The sequence below is a fragment of the Nycticebus coucang genome, chromosome 8, assembly GCF_027406575.1.
Source record: "Nycticebus coucang isolate mNycCou1 chromosome 8, mNycCou1.pri, whole genome shotgun sequence".
In the NCBI taxonomy this organism is placed as follows: domain Eukaryota; kingdom Metazoa; phylum Chordata; class Mammalia; order Primates; family Lorisidae; genus Nycticebus; species Nycticebus coucang.
Window position 1 is genome coordinate 60490175 of NC_069787.1, and position 15865 is coordinate 60506039.

A 15865-nucleotide genomic window follows, 5' to 3' on the forward strand; every position below is an offset into this window, starting at 1 on the left:
CCACAGTTGTCAAGACAGCATGGTACTGGCACAAAAATAGAGACATAGACATTTCAAATCAAATAGAAAACAGGAAATGAAACTAACATCTTACAAGCACCTAATCTTTGATTTGATAAACTAAACAAGACATACCTTGGGGAAAAGACTCCGTATTTAATAAATGGTGTTGGGAGAACTGGGTATCTACATGCAAAAGACTGAAACTGGACCCACACCTTTCTCCACTCACAAAAATTGATTCAAGATGGATGAAGGACTTCAATTTAAGGCATGAAACAATAAAAATCCTCCAAGAAAGCATAGGAAAAACACTGGAAGATACTGGCCTGGGGAAAGACTCCATGAAGAAGACTGCCATGGCAATTGGAACAACAACAAAAATAAACAAATGGGACTTCATTCAACTGAAAAGCTTCTGTACAGCTAAGGACACAATAACCAAAGCAAAGAGACAACCTACACAATGGGAAAGGATATTTGCATATTTTCAATCAGACAAAAGCTTGATAACTAGGATCTATAGAGAACTCAAATTAATCCACATGAAAAAAGCCAACAATCCCATATATCAATGGGCAAGAGACAGGAATAGAACCTTCTCTAAAGAAGACAGATGAATGGCTAACAAATATATGAAAAAATGCTCCTCATCCCTACCTATTAGAGAAATGCAAATCAAAACCACCCTGAGATACCGTCTAACCCCAGTGAGAATGGCCCACATCACAAAATCTCAAAACTGCAGATGCTGGCGTGAATGTGGAGAGAAGGGAACACTTTTACACTGCTGGTGGGACTGCAAACTAGTACAACCTTTCTGGAAGGAAGTATGGAGAAACCTCAAAGCACTCAAGCTAGACCTCCCATTTGATCCTGCAATCCCATTACTGGGCATCTACCCAGAAGGAAAAAAATCCTATTATCATAAGGACACTTGTACTAGACTGTTTATTGCAGCTCAATTTACAATCGCCAAAATGTGGAAACAGCCTAAATGCCCACCAACCCAGGAATAAATTAACAAACTGTGGTATATGTAGACATCATGGAATACTATTCAGCCATTAAAAAAAAAAATGGAGACTTTACATCCTTTGTATTAACCTGGATGGAAGTGGAATACTTTATTGTTAGTAAAGCATCACAAGAATGGAGAAGCATGAATCCTATGTACTCAATTTTGATAAGAGGACAATTAATGACAAGTATGTGGTGTGGGTGGGGGAAGGAGAGAGTAGAGAGAGAAAGAAGGAGGGAGGGGTGGAGAAAAGAAGAGCAGAGAGAGCCAAGGAGGGAGGGGGGTAGGACCTTGGTGTGTGCCACACCTTTTGCGGGCAAGACACAATTGTAAGAGGAACTTTACCTAACAAATGCAATCAGTGTAACCTAGTTTTCTGTACCCTCAATGAATCCCCAACAATTAAAAAAAAGAACAACAGGTTAAGAGAAAACAAAATAACAAGGTATCTTCCAACATGATGAACAGAGGAATATCTCACATATCGATACTAACAATCAAAGTGAACAGTCTGAATGCCCCACTTAAAAGACACAGACAGGCTGAATGAATGAAATAATATACCTTAACTATATGCAGTCTGCAGAAAACACATCTATCTCACAAGGACTTGCACAGACCTAAGGTAAAGGAATATACTGAATGAAGGATCTGGAAAATCTCTATAAGAACTAGAAAACAGGGCGGTGCCTCTTGCTCAAAGGAGTAAGCTGCTGGCCCCATATGCCAGAGGTGGCTGGTTCAAACCTAGCCCCAGCCAAAAAGAAAACCTGCAAAAAAAAAAAAAAAAAAAAAGAATGAGACTCCCTCTCTACTGTCTGACCAGTTCAGACACTAGGAAAAACAGAAAAATTAGTGGAGTGTGGTGGCCAGCACCTGTAGTCCCAGCTACTCAGGAGGCTGAGGCAGAATGATCTCTTGAGCCCAGGAGTTTGAGTTTGCTGTGATCTATGATGATAAGGCACTCTAGCCAGGGTAACAGAGTGAGAGTCCATCTGAAAAAAAAAAGAAAGAAAGAAAGAAAGAGGGCAGCACCTGTAGCTCAAGGAGTAGGGCAGCCCCATTAAAAAAACAAACAAAAAAACCCCTAGAAAACACTGGTGAAGTAAATTAGAGAGGACACAATCAAATGGAAAAACATCCTGTGCTCCTGGATCCATAGAATCAACATTCTTAAAACGTCCATGCTGCCCGAAATGATTTACAGAGTCAACACAATTGCCATCAAAATATCAACATTATGATTGGTGGGATCTCACCTAATGTGTACAATGTGAGGGTATTCAGTATGCCCCCTGGGTGAAGGGCTCAACTACAACTTGTACTTTACCTTAGAAATGAAAACAATGTAACTTAAACATTTGTAACCTAAACATAGAAAACCTAGGTTTCTATGTAACCTAAACATAGAAAACCAGGAAATGAAACTAACATCTTACAACCAAATTAATCGGAAATTTAAAAAATCCATATTTTTATATGAAATTATATATTTCATAGACCTAGAAAAAAAATTACACATCATTTGGAATCTAAGAAGAGCCCAAATAGCCAAAGAAATCTTAAGCAAAAAGAACAAATCTTGAGGCATTGTGTTACCTGACATCAAACTATACTACAAGCCTATAGGAATCAAAACAGCATGATACTAGTATAAAAATGGATGCATAGATCAGAGGAACAGAATAGAGAACCTAGAAATAAAACCTAGCTGAATCTACCTATATTCAACTAACTGGCAAAAAAGCAAACAACAACATACACTGGGAAAAAGAGGACCTGTTCAATAAATGGTGCTGGAATAATTGGATATCCAAATTCAGAAGAATGAAACAGGACACCTATCTCTCAGCATATACAAATATTAATTCAAGACAGTTAAAAGACTTAAATGTAAGGTACAAAACCATAAAAATTCCAGAAGAAACTGTAGAAAAATATTTTATAGACATTGGCCTAGGTAAAGAATTTATGACTAAGACCCCAAAGGCAAATAAATACAGCAACAACAAAAATAAATGAGACTTAATTAAAAATTTTCTATCCAGTAAAGGAAATAATCAACAGAGTGAATATATAACCTATAGAATGGGAGAAAACATTTGCAAGCTATATGTTTAAGAAAGGATTGATATTCAGACTCTACAATGAACTCAAACAAATCAGCAAGAGAAAAAAACAACACAATTTAAACAGTAGGCAAAAGACATGAACAGTTTTCAAAAGAAGATACACATATGGGCAACAAACATATGAAAAATGCTAAACATCAATACTCATCAGGAATATGCATATTAAAACCATAATGAGATATTACCTTACATCTATCAGAATGGCCATTATTAAAAAGTAAAGAAAAAGAAAAATGAAAATGAAAACAATAGATGCTGGCGTGGACACAGAGAGTTAGGAACGTTTATACCCTGTTGGTGGAACTGAAAATTAGTACATTCTCTACAGAAAATAGTATGAAGGTTCCTCAAAGAAATAAATGTAGAAGTCTATTTGATCCAACAATCCCACGGCTTAGGAGTTAAACAAGGGAAAAAGAAGTCATTTTATCAAAAAGACACCTGCACTCAAATATTTATCACAGCACAATCCACAACCGCAAAGACTGGGAATCAACCTAAGTGTCCATTACTTCATGAGTGGAGATAATATATACATACACACACACACATACACACATATATACATATGTGTATATATATATCATATTACATATAATACACACATACTGTACATATATAAACATGGAGTACTACTCAGCCCCCAAATGGAATAAAATAATGTCTTTTGGATCAACTTGGATGGAAATGAACATTATCCTAAGCAAAGTATCTCAGGAATGAAAAAACAAACATCATGTATACTCTCTAATAACTGGGAGGTACATGAAGGGCACAGAAGGGCACAAAAAGATGTAAAGGTCATTGGAATCCAAGAAGGCTGAGGATGGGAGGGATTAGAGGTAAAAACTTACTTATACAGTAACAATGAATGCTATTCGGATCATGGGCACACTAAAAGCCCCAGAAAAGTAAAAAATAAGCAAATGCAAAACTACAATATATTTGGTATCTTAGCCACTGTTCAAAATTATACAGGGTTCATAATGGAATAGCTAATGTGCTCTCTCCGTGACATAATAATATATATAATAATGCCTCTGCAGTTCATTGAAGGATAACTACCAATCCTGCTGAGATAACCTTTTATCTTTAAGATCCTTCTCAATCTTTATGCTGGCCAAAAAAGAGGGGACAGGCTTTAACTCTGTCACGTGGGCTAAAATACAGTGGCATCTTCACTGCTCACTGCAACCTCAAACTGCTGGGTTCAAACAATCCTGACTTAGCTTCTAGAGTGGCTGGAACTACAGATGTGTCTCATCATGCCCAGCTAATGTTTCTGCTTTCTATAAAAGGGGTCTTCCTCTTCCTCAGGGTGTTTTCAAACTCCTGACCTCAAGTAATCTTCCCATCTTAGCATCTCAAAGTGCTAGGATCATAGGCGTGAGACACTGTACCCAGCCGGAAGCAGATATACTTTCTGTTTTAAGTAATCTACTTCATATAATGTACCTTCAAATTTAGTGAAAGTCCATGTAGCTCTTTGGATGTTGTATGATAAGAAAAAAATCCCATCTATGAAAAGAACTACAGTAGTTTAAGATGACAGTGGTAAAGACCAAGTGAAAAAGATTCTTGAGATATTTAGGTGTTAAGTCTATCAAAATGGTGGCTAATTAGATATAAAGGATGATGGATAGGAGATATCAGTAATGATTCCTAAGTTTCTGGCTTACACAACTAGGTAAATACTGGTGCCATTCACTGGGGACCTCTGGACTAGAAATGCTTGAAAGTATTAGCGTATCAGCAACTAAAGCTTAGGATAAGAAGAGGAGAAAGGAAAAATTTCTAAGGATATCCAAATTTTAAAGATCATATTATTATGAAACATAGAGGTATAAGGAAATGCCAAGTATTGGTCATCCAAGCAGAGTTTCATTGAGGTGGAATGAGTGGGACAGACACTGCAGTAAAATGGAAAATAATAAAAAATGCAAAAAAAACTTTTCTGGAGTATTACTGTGAAAATTAGAAAAAAGGCCACTATGGTAGCTGAAAGAAATGTTTGAACAGAGATGTGTTTATCCTAGTTTAACTAAGATGAGAGAAATTATTAATGAAACAGATCCAGTAGAAAAGGTGAGGCTGAAAGAAAAAGATAACTGACAGAGTATAGGATTCCTGAGAATACACAAGAGGATGGGATCGACAACATAGCCGGAAAAACTGACCCGAAACAAAAGAGACATTTTCTGATGGGGGGAAAAAAGAGTATAATACAGATTTGGTTGCAGATAAGTCTGTTACAGAAAGCTGAAGGAAATCTACTGAACAATTTCTTTTTTCTCTATGAAATCAGCAAGATGACCATCTTAAGGAAATCAGAAGAGTAAGATCACAGAGGTTTTGAAACACTTGGGAAGAGAAAGAAAGTACAATTTAATTCATATGGTGATCATGAACTTTAAAACTATACAGTAGAAATAACAGAAATTATTGATATATAAATTCCAAACTAGCTTACATTAAGCTTTTACCAACATATTAATTGCAAAAGAAGATAACATTTCAAAAAAAGCCTTTCTCCATCTAAAAGGATCGTTGTGTGAATCTCTATTTCTTGGAATATCAGAAAAACTAAACTTTCTTCATATGTTTATTTAAAATTTGTTATTTCTTCTTTTCTGGATATCTGGTCAAACTTAACTTCCACTATTAAAATGTCTTTCATTGATTTGCAAAAGCCTTTTAAATGTTAAGAAAATAAACTTTCATATACAAATTGCAAATATTTTCTCCCATTTTATCATTCACATTTTTAATTTTGTTAATGGGTTTTAAAGAATAGTTAAGTTTCATGTAGGTAAATCTACTCTTTTTCCCTTGGTTTTGTCCTTTGTATTTTTGCACAGAAAGTCTATATAAAGTCTAATATCAGTTTAATATCAATTTATTTAATGGTTATTATGAGGTTCCAATTTTTACATTTAACATTTATCTGTAATCAATATGGGATATATACTGTGAAGTAGTTATAAGGGGAAAATGACTTCAACTTGATAAAGGTAAGCAATAAAAAACCTACACCAAACATTATACTTATTAGTGAAACACTGAATGACTTCCCCCAAGGACAGAAAACAAGAAAAGAAAGTCCACTTTCATTACTTCTGTTCAACACTGTACTGGAGGCTCTAGTCAGGGTAGTCAAGCAAGAAAAGAAAACAAAAGTAAAAATAACAAGATTGGAAAAGAAAAAGGTTTAGTTAGTTCTCAGGCAGGGAATGAGCTTGTTCAGGTTTGGTATTCATGTAACTTGTGCCATTCACATGTTAATGCTAGTGAAACTTTCAGTTATCTTTATGACTTTTTTTTGATCTCGTAAAATACTGTTTTTCACCTCTCTGGTAACACCTTGTTTAAGTCCTAATCCTGGTTGAGACTTACCAGTTTCACTTAGAGGGATACTTTAGTTAAAAAGTTTGAAAGCAAAAATATCAGCTGTTCGTCCCAGCTAGAATTGGCTCCATTTACTTTTACTCTGTATTACTCCTTCCTCTTCGCTAATCACCAAATGTGGCCAACTGTTCAATCTGTTTAAGGCAAATGCTGAACTGTATTGTCCATGAATCTTCTTTAATCACTTGTCAGTACTAGAGTCTCTCAGAACTTGTTCTAGTCCAGCTGCCTGATTCATTAATTGCTCTTTGCTCAATTAAAACTGTTCAATTTAATTAGCCAGAAGTACATTTCCAAATAGAGATCCCAGAGACCCCTCAGGAGAACCAAGTGGGCAAGTGAAGAACCCAGCAGGCTGTGCCCATTACTCTCTCAACATAACTGGGGCTCTGGATAAGTGCTCTACTAGATTCTGAAGCTCCACCAATTTGCGTTTTGACTCTGAGTTTATTTAAACAAATTTTTGATCTGATCTGGTTGGAAAGTTGAAAGAGAAAGTGTACTGGGTCTGGGATCAGATTAGACCAGATTATTAACTGGTTTAGCAATCCTCCTGGCTCAGCCTCCCAGATGGCTAGAACTATAGGCCTGCACCATAATGTTTGGCTGATTTTTCTATTTTCTTGTACAGACAGGGGTCTTACTTTATTGCTCAGATGGTCTCAAACTTCTGGCCTCTACTAGTGCTTCCACCTCAGCATCCCAAAGTGCTTGGATTGCAGGCATGAGCCACCACTCCCATTTCTTACTTGGATATACTGAAATCCCTTTATAAAAAAAAAAAAAAAAAAAAACTGGTATCTATTAAAAAGGAAATTTCTGTTTATAAGAGCATCGAAGAGTCAGGACTGAGTCACTAGAAACTATAACCATTATTCTAAATTTACAACACAACTCCTACATTTGCTTAGGATACTTTTCCTGCCATCTTGTCTTAACTGGGGCTTTATATAAATCTTCCCACTCCTTGGTATAAGCAAATTATAGTACAATATATAGGCTTCAAATCCTAGATCTATGCATTCAAAATATAAATTGCATGCCTTGTTTCACCTAGGAGTCATTCTTTTAGAAGGTAAAGTGTTGTCTAGCTAACAATTCCTTAGGGCAATAAATTAAAAAGATATACATATATGTATGTAATATACACGATGGGACAGTAAGTTCACAAACTCTTATCTAGGAAAATTGCTACATATCTAGTTGTTGAATATCACTATAGTCACCTTTGAAGTACTCCCCTGGGAAGCTATACATTGACACCAGTGCCTAGTCCATAACTTCAATGCAATCTAGAACTCTTTTTCTGGATGGCCATCGGAGCTGTCGTCATATGAGGTATGACAATTTTATCTAGAAAAACTGCTATCTATCTAATTGTTGAATATCACTAAGGTTTGCTGGATTTCATCCCGAGCTTGTGTTTTGGTTTTGAGCCTCTGACTTATGGCATCTGGAGAGGTAACCATGGGTAGACAAATCTTGCCCAATATGGCTCCTTCTTCTCTGCCCTAGCTTTGCCCCCTGGCTATTCTGGGAAGAATTGGAGGCTTCAGGCATCCTGCTTTTTGTCTTGAACTCCATACCTAGTACATAAGTGTTTAGGCCCCTGCCCAGTGAACAGCTCTGCCAATATGGAGAGCTTATCATGACTCTATCTGTCACTTCCCCTAGTGACGAGAAAAGTAGCATCTGAACCCTGCTGAAGCTTTGCAAAGCCTTTTAGGCTCAGGCCACCTAGCCACAAACTGCCTTGCCTCTATACCCACTAAGGTGGTGGCAGAGATCAAGAAACCCCCTTGAGCTCTAAGGTCCCTCAGGTAGGCTTGGGCATGTCAAGTCGTCCACCTGAGGAACCAGAGTCTAGGGAATACAAAAGAACATCTCATCACCTGGGTTGTTCACATAAATAGCAACTAATAACAAGGAGAATAACATACTCCCTCAAAGCATCTTCCAACTCAAGTAAACAGGGGGTAGCTGATTCATACTCACAAGTTCCACCCACCATCATGGAGAATAAGCTGGGGAACCTAACTTAATTCACTCTGTAAGGAGGAGGTGAAGACAACAGGTTACAGGTAAACTGAAAGGTTCATTAAACCTGCTAGAGCAACCAATAGGTAACTCAGGACCAGTACTCATTTCTCCATTACGAAGTCAAGGACTGCACTTCGAGGTATCAGAAGCCTATAAGCCATTCCAAATACCCCTGGCTCTCAAAGAAAGACTAGATCAGAAAAACCACTGGAAAAACTCTGGAAATATGAAAAAGTCAAAGAGAAACGCCATTCCCTGAAGAAAACATAACTCCTTACCAAACGACACCAACCTAAACAAAAAGATGAACAATATCCAACATGCATTGTAAGCTCACTGAAATCAAGAAGAAATGGAAACCAGATACAAAGAAGCCACAAAGACAATGCAAGAAATCACTAAACCCCCAAAATATTAAAGTAAAACCAAACAGAACTTCTAGAAATGAAAAATTCATCAAGGAATTAGAACACACAATGGAAAACCTTAAGACTTGATAAAACACAACAATAAAGAATCTCAGAACTTAAAGGTACTACGTTTGTGTCAAAAAAGTCAGTTGAAGAGAAAGAACACAGAAACAAGAGAAACAAACAAAGCCAACAAGAAATGTGAGATTATGTGAATAGACCAAACGTAAGGAGGAGAATCAGAAGAGAACCCATCTTCTATGGTCTGTACATATAAGATAAATTACCTGGGAAGACAGGTTTCAGAAGTTAAATTGATAAGGAAAATACCAAAGATGGAGGTTAGAAAATTCTAACTTTAATGGCTTCAAATTCTTCTAATTAATGTATTCTTTCTTCCAAACCTTTGGAAATAAATGCTGAGAACACTATGGCTTTCTAAAATAATCACTTACTCCTTCTATAACTAATGTTAAAATGGTTATTACCAATATTCACTTATTTACATTAGCCAATTCTCCTTCACACAGATAAGTTTATAAGGATGTTAGTACTATTAGTTACATTAGGGCCAAGTTCTTGATGTTTCTTAGCCATTTTGCACAAATAACATGATCATTTTTACTATTATCTATTAACATTTTTTTTGCAGTTTTTTTTTTTTGGTGGGGATTGGGTTTGAACCCACCACATCTGGCATATGGGGCCAGCACCCTACTACTTTGAGCCACAGGCACTGCCCATTAACATGTTTTATAATTAACTCTCAAAAGGTAACCTACTTTCTACATTTCTAAGTACATATGCCCACTAAGATATATATATATATATTTTTTTTTTTTTTCTGAATATCACTATAGTCACCTTTGAAATACTCCCCTTGGGTAGCTATGCATTGACACCAATGCCATTTGATATGTATTCTGAAAAGAAAAAAAATAGATTCCCTGAATACCATTTGAGCACCAACCTCATAGGTTTATATGTTTATGAAGGTTTAAAAAAAAATACTGTACAGACAACATTGGTAATCACAAAAAGTAAAAATTAGTTTCAATTTAATAGTGGGTCACAGTGATTACTATACTAGCACATGCATGATTCAATCTTTTGATTAAAAAACACTATATTTAGAGTTATAAAAAGCTCCAAGAACTGGAAACAGAAATGCAGTCTAGGGTAGATTATTCAGACTAATATAGAAGTCTTGGCATGAATAATAAGAGAACTGTGGTTGATCCACAGAACAGTTGGATTATGAACCACAATATGCAAATAAGGTAACTATTTATGATAATTATTAAAATGTTAACTTGCAAATAAAGCACAGAAAATAACATCCTACATTAAGTTGATTCAAGCACAGTATAGGATAAGGCAGTATAATTAGGTAGTTTATGGTATGTGTTATTTTCAGGTAATACCAATGCAATAATATAAGCCTAGTAAACTTCATTTTCAGTTAGGATATTCTTTTTTTTTTTTTTTTTTACTCATGGTGCATGTGCATACATGCACGCACACATCACTTTGTTTGGAAATCTGCTTTCCATACCTTTCTAACAAATTTTGTTAATATGTTCTTACTGTATTGACTGTGGACTTATCTCATTTCCAAGGCTTAGATTTCTGTCTTTCACTTGTATCCAATAGTTTCTGAGTGTACAGATTTATAGTTCACAATGCTTTAAAAAAACCATTTATATCACTCTTCGTTTACAAAGCCACCACTCCATTTACTGTCATGGGTCATAACCTAACCCATGGACTATTACTTTTCAGAAATGTAAGTACCTGCTTTCATTTTCACACTCTACCAAAGTAATCTTCATATAAGAATTCATATTTGCCAAGGTAAGGTACACAGATCAAGGGCTTGTAGTCCTCCCTGTATGACTGTGGTTTTTTTCTTGTTGCTGTTGTTGTATTTGTTTTGAGGCAGAGTCTCACTTTGTTGTCCTTGGTACAGTGCCTTGGAGTCATAGCTCATAGCAATTGGGCTCAAGCAATCCGCTTGCCTCAGTTTTTTTTTTTTTGTTTGTTTGTTTGCAGTTTTAGTAGACAGGGGGTGAGGAATGGGACTCACTCCTGTTCAGGGTGGTCTCTATCTCCTAAGCTCAAGTAATCCACCTGTCTAGGCCTCCCTGAGTGCTAGAATTATAGCCATGCACCATTGCTCCAGGCCAATGACTGTGATTTTTTTTAAACTCACTTCAAATTTAAATCTCAACTCAGAGAATCAAAAGTCCTTGTGAACTGGTCTCTCATCTTCTCCAAACCCCACTCCCCAATAATCTCAATGCTCTGGAAGGGATTTGGGCTCTCACTGCATCCATTACCTCATTTTATATTGTCCCAACAATTTACCCTTTAAACTACTCCTTACCTGATTTTGTCCTTTACTGCTTCTAGGAGATTTTTCATTTCTGCTATTATATTTTCATTTCTTACAATTTTATCTTTTCACATCCCTCTTTATCTTTTTCTATATCTCAAACAAATTTCTTTTTAACTCAGTCTTTTAACATCTTTCCCATTTTGTTTAAAAAATTATTTAAATTAAAAAGCATATTTTCAGAAAATTTACTTACTTTTCCTAGATTGAAATATTTTCCAAAATTATGTCTTTCTTCTCTCCCCTAAGAAAAATATTCCCTTTATTTTATATGTACTATGAGTCTTTTGGTTTTTGTTTGACTATTTATTCATTATTAAGGAAGTTAGCTCTGCTCTTTCCTAATAAATTATGGAAGAAGAGAATGTTGGTGGTGAATTAATTTCCTGGTTTCTTCCATTATTCACATAGAATAATGATAATAATAACAATTGTTATTATTATTATTATTGGGTAAGTGGAAGCAGATTTACTCTTTAAAAATACACCAATAGGCCAGGAGTAGTGGCTCACACCTATAATCCTAGCACTCTGGAAGACCAAAGAAGGAGGATACCTTAAGCTCAGGAGTTTGAGACCAGCCTGAGCAAGAGGGAGACCTTGTCTCTACTAAAAATAATTAGCCAGGTGTAGTGGCAGGTACCTGTAGTCCCAGGTACTTGGGAGGTTGAGGCAGGAGGTTTTCCTGAACCAGGAGTCTTAGGTTGCTATGAGATAGGCTAATGCCATTGTGCGATAGCCTGGGCAATAGAGTGAGACTCTGTGTCAAAAATAAATTAAATACAATAAAACAAAAATAAAAAAATAACAAGAAAAACACGCTGACACACAGACCAGATCCATCCCATAGTTTTATGTACTCTCCTTGTATTAACTTTCCTATTTTGAATGACCTCTTCAACCTTAGACAAATTACATTATCAGGAACTTCACTTGTGAATAAAGAAAGGCCATACTGGGTGAATAGCTGAGGTTAAGGGGTCAGTTTGGTTATGAAATAGTTTTCTCTGTCAGATAGCAACTTCCTCTGAACAGAAAATGACTTTCTTTCCTCAAAGGCTTGGTGTCTCAAAGGTACAGGCATGCAATGGAATTAAAAAGAAAAAGAAAAACATTAAAAAAACACTCCATCCACTATTATATCTTTCTCTACTACTGGTTCTATCTTTAAATCCCATCTGCATTTCAGTTTGTAGAAATTCTTACTAATGTCTGGCCAATTACTCACAAATATTCTGATTCTATTAATGCTTAATTTTGCATCTCTATGTCTATAAATATTTTGACAGCAGCATGAAAAAACTTACAGGTCACTGTTTGCCTACTTCTATGTTGCACTACATTGGATACCATCATCTCAGTTCCCATTATCTAAGATGTTATGTTTCTGGCTTCATTAATCATTAGCTATGTTCTCTGAGTCAACTGCACTGGGAGACCTCACTGTTTATTCAACAAATTAGAACTAGGTGTAAGGTGAAGAAAGTGAAAGTAGTTAGGTGTTTACCTTTGGCATAACATGGAAGAAGGTGCCAAAAAACGAGTAATTAACATAAAAATATTTCAATGCATTAAAAAAATAATTTCCCACAATACATGATTAACAAAATATCAGAACTTTAAATGAAGTTAGAATCAGTAAGGCTGCCATACCCCGCCACATTAGAACACAAGGCTAAGGAAAAATCGGTAATACTGATCCTTTCATTTACCTCATCCTAGTCCTAGGCCTGAAACAAATATTTGTGTAATTGTATTTCTCATCCATTTATCTCTGCCCTAATCATTGCAGATGGAAGAACATGAGGCCCACAAATTTGCATGAGATTTTATCTGTATTCTTTTCTTTCTCCTTTACTGGTTACTTATTCTATAAATATTTCTTTCTATGTAAAGTTCAAATTCTACTCTTTGGTGATTACTTCTCCCTTCTAAGGCTGTGGAAACTGGGATCCATAGCCTTAGAAATCCTTTCTAGAACTGGAGCATTTCTTGCTAACTTTATTTCACAACTATTAAAACTTTATTTCTCATTTGCCATTTACATTTCCCATCCCTGCCACCTGAATAAAATCATATATGAATCACCTATTTTCTCACGTGTCTCCTTATTCCAATACAAAAGCTAAAACTGCTTTTGTGTCACCCATGAGCTAAGAATGGTTTCTACATTTAAAAATATGTTTTTAAAGATCAAAAAAAGATATTTCGTGACATGTGAACATTACATGAAATTCAAGTTTTGCTGACCATAAGTAAAGTTTAACAGCAGAAGGTAATGATGTTGCACTAGATAAAGAAAAGGCTCTGATGGCCAAGACAACGACCACTCCTTCTCTAATGTCCAACAGTGCATCTCCTGTGCAGGGAACAGGCCTAAAAGGCAATCATGCTATTAGTACATAGAAAGCAACCAGCTGAGGAATAAAACTCTATTGTTCACATTCAAAAAATCACACCTCATCTTCAGAAAAACAAACCGAATCTCTTCCACAATTATACACACACTTCTTTTCAAGTTATTTGTACAGTTTATAAAAATGAATAAACTGATACTTAACTCCCTACCATGGCAGAGATAAGTGTCTTGTCCTCCAAATAGATTATATGGTTTATCCTTATTAACTGAGAAATATTTCAAGAAGGAATAGATCTTACTACGGAAGAAGAGTTCATTATCAAATGTACCCAAATCCCCCCCAAAATTTTGCCAGCCATTTTCTAGTTTACACCTAGCAAATACCAAAGTCAATTCAGCAGGACATTTAGCTGATTCCTTCTGCTAGGCCCATTAGGAGATATGTTACTTCAACTTGGATTTCATGTAAAACTAAACTGCCTCACTATTCACTGAGCCACAGGTGCCACCCCAAAACTTCCTCATTATCGATATAGATAACTGATGGCAATTTTCTCTTCAGATTTTCCAATTAAATTGATCCCTGCCACTGTCCATGACATGAAACTCTACGGGGTATCAACATATTACTTACTCAGGAGTAAGGATTGTTTCTTGAAAAATATTTTGGCTCGGCCTATAAGCCCATACCCACCTGGATGGAAGTGGAAGACATTATTCTTAGTAAAGCATCACAAGAATGGAGAAGCATGAATCCTATGTACTCAATTTTGATATGAGGACAATTAATGACAATTAAGGTTATGGTGGGGAGGAAAAGTAGAAAGAGGGACGGAGGGAGGGGGGTGGGGCCTTGGTGTGTGTCACACTTTATGGGGGCAAGACATGATTGCAAGAGGGACTTTGCCTAACAATTGCAATCAATGTAACCTGGCTTATTGTACCCTCAATGAATCCCCAACAATAAAAAGAAAAAAAAAGAAAAGAAATAACATAGCCCAATGAGAATATGAGTCAGTATTTTTGTACATCAATGATGGAATGCCTTAGCATATTTATTAGCTCAAATATACAAAGAATGAGCCAGTTCAATTAGTAAAACCTTAGTGAGTTCCTGCTAGGTGTCTAGGAGAATTCAGAGATGCGGGGCTCAGTCTCTGCTTTCAAGGAACAATTTATTTTGTCAGAAAAACTGTGGAAGGCTGACACCACAGCATCTATTTTGTAGGCCAAGTGCTATTTCTGGTACTAACAGACTTAAGTTTCTATTTCCCTGCAAATGCTAGGCCTAAGTTTCTATTTCCCTGCAAACGCCAGGCCTCTTCTCGTAAATCACGTGAGCGAAACTTGGAAGCTTGCCGTTTGGAACTTATCTCCACCAAGGCCAGGTTGCTTGGATACCTGGTGACGTAAACCTCCTCCTTCACCTACCCTTATATACCCTGGAAGAACTTTGCAATAAGCGAGACTTGATCAGACTCCTGTCTTGTCTCCATTCTTCGTGCCCCTTGCCCCTTCCCATTCTCACCCCCTCCTCCAGGTATCCCTGTTGACTGACCCGTGGGCCGGGTCAAGCCGGGTCAAAAAACAGATGAGTAAAGAATATTTGTACATCAGTTTCCTGAACTGAGAGCCAAATACCTCGTATCAGATAGTTAAAACAGCCAGTAGAAGAAAACTCTTCTATGGCAGTAGTCAGGAATGCTTTTTTTTCCTTCAAATTACCTCATGTCCATTTATCTTCTCTACTTTATTCCTCTTTTCTCTCACTAAAGAAAACTGACTGGGTTTTGTTCATGTTTTAATTTTTTTTTTAACTTTTTATTAGAGACAGAGTCTTGCTCTGTCACCCAGGTTGGAGTGCAGTGCCACAATCATAGCTCACTGCAGCCTTGAACTCTTGGGCTCAAATGATCCTGCTGCCTCAGCCTCTTGCATAGTTGGGACTAGAGGTGTGTGCCAACAACCCCTGCTAAATTTTAATTTATTTTATATACTGGGTCTCACTATGTTGCCTAGGCTAGTGATGAAGATTTTGAATAGTTTATCTATCTCCAATATAATTTGGTTTAAGAGACCCTGATCTAATAGCTAAGCTATCCA

At 36.4% G+C, this 15865-nt stretch overlaps 1 protein-coding gene across 24 annotated transcripts in view; it reads right to left on the reverse strand.

The window, feature by feature from the left end:
- Nucleotides 1-15865, reverse strand: part of TBC1D5 (TBC1 domain family member 5) — a 584642-nt gene that overhangs the window by 297881 nt on the left and 270896 nt on the right. The window contains exon 2 of one of the 24 annotated variants that reach the window (XM_053598466.1): nucleotides 1586-1791. The exons of the other annotated variants lie outside the window; for them this stretch is intronic. The gene's annotated coding sequence lies outside the window, so the exon portion shown is untranslated. The remainder of the gene's footprint in view (nucleotides 1-1585; nucleotides 1792-15865) is intronic. 24 annotated transcript variants of the gene reach the window in all.